The sequence below is a fragment of the Neomonachus schauinslandi genome, chromosome 13, assembly GCF_002201575.2.
Source record: "Neomonachus schauinslandi chromosome 13, ASM220157v2, whole genome shotgun sequence".
NCBI lineage: Eukaryota > Metazoa > Chordata > Mammalia > Carnivora > Phocidae > Neomonachus > Neomonachus schauinslandi.
The window spans coordinates 30,059,991-30,065,592 of NC_058415.1; the positions used below are offsets into that span (position 1 = coordinate 30,059,991).

At 43.0% G+C, this 5,602-nt stretch overlaps 2 pseudogenes; both read left to right on the forward strand.

The window, feature by feature from the left end:
- The first annotated feature begins 698 nt into the window (after positions 1 to 698).
- LOC110569967 lies at positions 699 to 1,973 on the forward strand (annotated as a pseudogene).
- A 2,321-nt stretch (positions 1,974 to 4,294) lies between these two features.
- Positions 4,295 to 5,171, forward strand: LOC123323181 (annotated as a pseudogene).
- Positions 5,172 to 5,602: the final 431 nt, after the last annotated feature.

Below are 5,602 nucleotides of genomic sequence, written 5' to 3' on the forward strand. Positions count from 1 at the left end.
TCTGCCTTCAGCTCAGGTCATGATCCCAGGGTCCTGGGATTGAGGCCCGCATGGGCTCCCTGCTTCGCGGGAAGCCTGCTTCTCCCTCTCCCACTCCCCCTGCTTGTGTTCCCTCTCTCGCTGTGTCTCTCTCTCTTTCAAAAAAAAAAAAAAAAAGGCGCCTGGGTGGCTCAGTCGGTTAAGCGACTGCCTTCAGCTCAGGTCATGATCCCAGGGTCCTGGGATCGAGCCCCACATCGGGCTCCCTGCTCGGCGGGAAGCCTGCTTCTCCCTCTCCCACTCCCCCTGCTTGTGTTCCCTCTCTCGCTGTGTCTCTCTCTGTCAAATAAATAAACAAAATCTTTAAAAAAAAAAAAATCTTTAAAAAAAAGGTAATATGAAGTGATTAGGCTTAAATTTGACAACACTTGTGAAAGACCTATACACTGATAACTACAAGGTGTTGTTTATTAACATTTTGAAGTTTTGAAATTTTAAAAGCAATCTTTAAAAACAAGAAATGGAGGGGTTGGGTGTGGGGTCCGCTGGGCTGGTGGGGAAGCCGAGTCTCGCGTGAGCGGGTCTCCTGGGGCTTGCGCTGCGCTGAAGGAACAGCCCTAGGTCTGGGGGAGAGAATCCCGGCCAGTGAGACCCGCCTTCCCTGGCCGGGCCCCTCCCAGTTCCACCAAGGCGGCCGCTTTCCGGTCCCCGTCGCACCGATGGCTGAAGAACAACTTCGGGTTGAATTGTTCGCGAAGGCTGGCAGGATGGGGCCAAGATTGGGAACTGCCCCTTCTCCCAGAGACTGTTCGTGGTACTCTGGCTCAAGGGAGTCACCGTCAGCGTCACCACTGTTGACACCAAGAGGCGGACCGACAGTACCGAAGCTGAGCCCCGGGGGGCAGCTCCCGTTCCTGCTGTAGGGCACCGGCACGGAAGTGCACATGGACACCAGCAAGACTGAGGAGTTTCCGGAGGCGGTGCTGCGCCCTCCCAGGTACCCCGAGCTGGCAGCTCTGAACCCTGAATCCCACACAGCTGGGCTGGACATATTTGCCAAATTTTCTGCTTACATCAAGAATTCAAACCCGGCACTCAAAGATAATGTGAAGAAGGGGCTCCTGAAAGCCCGGAAAGTTTTAGACAATTACTTGACATCCCCCCTCCCAGAAGAAGTGGGTGAGACCAGTGCTGAGGATGAAGGCATCTCTCAGAGGAAGTTTCTGGATGGCAATGAGCTCATTCTGGCTGACTGCAACCTGTTGCCAAAGCTCCACATAGTACAGGTGGTATGTAAGAAGTACAGGGGATTCGGGGCGCCTGGGTGGCTCAGTTGTTGGGCGTCTGCCTTCGGCTCAGGTTATGATCCCAAGATCCTGGGATCGAGCCCCGCATCGGGCTCCCTGCTCGGTGGGGATTCTGCTTCTCCCTTTCCCTCTGCCTTCTGCTTGTGTTCCCTCTCTTGCTGTGTCTCTCTCTGTCAAACAAATAAATAAAATCTTCAAAAAAAAAAAAAAAAAAAAAAGAAGTACAGGGGATTCTCCATCCCGGAGGTGTTCCGTGGTACTTGCAAATTGCCTATGCTTGGGAAGAGTCCAGATAATGAAGAGATCGAGCTGGCTCACGAGCAAGTGGCCAAAGCCCTCAAATAAGTCCCTCCTGAGGCTTGAGGCTCCCTCTCCCCTCTCCATTTTCTCCATAAAGGTGCCAGCTGGTTTCCATGGGCTATCCAAGGGACACATTCCAAAATGGCCCGTGGGCAGAGAATCCTGGAGCACTTTGTGCAGGGCTGGCTGGGGGGCTGAGGGGAAAGATGGGGAATCTAGGTAAGATTTTTATTGTGGGGTGGTGTGGGTAGGATAATGTATTTCAGTGATAAAATACAGAATGAAAAAAATAAAAACAAAATGGAGAGATACACTGAGAAAAGCAAAACGATGTTTTTTGTTTATTTTAGGCAGTTTTCAAGTAATCAAATTTTATCTAAGACATAAGAATTGTTTTTCAAGCATCAGAATGAAATGGTGGGAGGTAAAGAGAATATTGATCTACATATAATTACTTTATGTTTGTGGATTATTTGTTCAATAAAGATGATTTTTAAAGCCTCTCTAAAAAGCTCTTAAAAATAGAAACAACAGATTGTGATTATTTTATTTTTGCAAGATATTAGTATTAATACTTTTTGGGACCTACCAAAAAAGTAACACCAATGGAGTGTTTGTCAAAAATATTTACTGGCAATATTTTAATGTTATGACTGACAGAGGTGACAGATAACAATTAAGTTTAATGTAACAGTTGGGGCAAACAATACACTATCCAAAAAGCTTGAAAGGAAAGGATGAAAAATGAGATATCCATTGGGACTTTGAAAAGCTCTGATTTTTTTTTTTTTTTGGAATCCAGGAGGTCAAACAAATACGTGAAGCTTTGCATTTGGTCAGGAAAGACCTGAAAAGGCCTTAAGTTCTCACCTCTGGCTAATCTTGAGGTTCTTCATAAGCAGAAAGTGAAGGCTAAGGCAGAGTGGTAAACTATATAGCTGAGTGTTGAAGTGTGTACCAACATGCACAAAGAGTCTCCTTGGTAAAGACTATAGATTTATTGGTTCCAGGCATCTAAGAACATCTCTGTCCAATTATTAGCTGACCACTAGGCTAACAAAGCAGAGACTTCAGCATACACATGCAACAAAATATACTGATTTTTTTTTAAAGATTTTATTTATTTATTTGAGATAGAGAGAATGAGAGAGAGAGCACATGAGAGGGGGGAGGGTCAGAGGGAGAAGCAGGCTCCCCGCCGAGCAGGGAGCCCGATGCGGGACTCGATCCAGGGACTCCAGGATCATGACCTGAGCCGAAGGCAGTCGCTTAACCAACTGAGCCACCCAGGCGCCCAAAATATACTGATTTTATAGCATTCATTCAGGAAACTCACTAAACACACACACAAACAACAACTAAAATAAGCAGCAACAACCAAAGCTCTGGAGAGATCTGGTTTTCAAAGTTGCCACATTATACTATTTAAGATGTCCAGTTTTCAACAAGACTTAAAAGACATGCAAAGAAACAAGAAAATGTGGCCCATTTATTGGGGGGGGAAATAATCAGTAAATACTGTCCCTGAGGATGCAGATATCGGACTTACCAGACAAAAACTTTAAATCAACTATTTAAAACATGTTCAAAAAGCTAAAGTATATCATGTCTAAAGAACAAGGAAAGTATAAGAATAATGTCTCATCAAGTAGTCAATAAAAAAAGATAGAAATTACAAGAAGGAACAAAATAGAAATTCTGGAGCTGAAAATTACAATAACTGAAATTAAAAATTTACTAGAGTAGTTCAAATTTAGATAGGAACTGTCAGAAGAAAGAATCTATGAACTTGGAGATAGGTCATTTGAGATTATCCAGTCTAAGAAACAGAATGAAAAAAATGAAGAAAAATACAGAACCTAAGAAACCTGTGAGACACCACCAAGCATACTGACATATGCATAGTGGGAGTTCGAGAAAGAGAGGAATATAAAGCTGGGCAGAAAGAATATTCAAAGAAGGAATGACCAAATTTACTGAAAAACATTACACATGCAAGAAACTCAATGAACTACAGTTAAGACAAACTCAAATAAGGCTGGTCAAGAGATAGTTATTTCAGTTGATTATTCACAGTCAGTTATAGATCAAATAGATCCTTTCCTAGACATATTATAATTGCACTGTGAAAGGCCAAAGACAAAGAGTCTTGATGTTATATATGAATCACATGGTAATCACAAACCCAAAACCTATAATAAATAAAGAGAAAGGAAGCCAAACGTAACACTAGAGAAACTCATGACAAAGAAAGAAAGAGGGGCACCTGGATGGCTCAGTCGTTAAGCATTTGCCTTCAGGTCATGATCCCAGGGTCCTGGGATCGAGTCCCACATCAGGCTCCCTGCTCCGCAGGAAGCCTGCTTCTCCTTCTCCCTCTCCCCCTGCTTGTGTTCCCTCTCTCGCTGTGTCTCTCTCTGTCAAATAAATAAATAAAGTCTTTAAAAAAAAAAAAAAGAAAGAGAGTAAGAGAAGAAGAAAGGAACAGAGAATTAAAAGAAAAACAACCAGAAAATAATTAACAAAATGGCAATGAGTATATATCTATCAATAATGTCTTTAAATGTAAATGGCCTAGATGCTCCAATCAAAAGACATAGGGTGACTGAATAGATAAACAAAACAAAACAAAACAAATAAACCAAAAAAACCCCACCAAGACCCATCTAAATGCTGCCTACAAGAGCTCTCACCTCTAGCCATCCAAGATGCTGAAAGGAAAGAAGGCTGGGGCAGACAGGGCCCCAACCCCTGCTATTTTGAAGAAGCCAGAGGCCAAGAAGGTGGTCAATCCCCGTTTGAGAAAAGGTCCAAGAATTTTGGCATTAGACAGGACATCCAGCCCAAAAGGGACCTCACCCACTTTGTCAAATGGTCCCAACTACATCCAGCTGCAGCAGCAAAGGGCTATTCTCTATAAATATCTAAAACTGCTTCCCACAATTAACCAGTTCACCCAGGCCTTGGACTGCTAAACAGCTACTCACTGCTTAAGCTGTCCTACAAATACAGCCATACTGGACTAAGTATATGCTGTTAAATTTTCTCTACATAAAAGTAATAAAAAGTTCTCTTTCATCCAGTGTCAAATACATACATACATACATATGTACAAAGCAAGAGAAGAAGCAGATTGTTGGTCTGGACTCAGAAGAAAGCTGCTGGTGAAGGGGATGTCCCCACTGAGGGGCTGCCTGTCCTTGAGCCTGGGATTAATACTGTCATCACCCTAGTGGATGATGAGAAGTGTCAGCTTGCTCATGATGTGGATCCATTGAGCTAGTTGTCTTCCTGCCTGCCCTGTGTCGTAAGATTGGGGGCTCCCTGTGCATTATCAGTGGGAAGGCCAGGCTGGGATCTCTGATCCACAGGAAGACCTTCACCACTGCTGCCTTCACACAGGTTAGCTTGGAAGACAAAGGAGCTCTGGCTAAGCTGGTGGAATCTGTCAAGACCAATTACAATGACAGATATGATGAGATCCACTGTCACTGGGGAGGCAACCTCCTGGATCCAAAATCAGTGGATCACATTGCCAAGTTGGAAAAGGCAAAGGCTAAAGAACTGGCCACCATACTGGGCTAAGTATATGCTGTTAAATTTTCTCTACATAAAAGTAATAAAAAGTTCTCTTTCATCCAGTGTCAAATACATATATACATACATATGTACACACATACTGCCTACATGAGACTCGCCTCAGACCTAAAGATACATGCAGACTGAAAGTGAAGGGATGAGAAAACATTTACCATGCAAATGGAAGCAAAGAAATAGCCAGTGTAACAATACTTATAGCAGACAAAATAGACTTTAAAACAAGGACATTACATAATGATATAAGGCTCAATCCAACAAGAGGAGATAGCAATTGTAAATATCTACATTGAGCGTACCCAACATCAGAGAACCTAAATACATAAAGCAAATATTAACAAACATGAAGAGAGAAATTAATGGTAATACAATAATAGTAGGGGATTTTAACATCCCACTTACATCAATAGATAGATCAT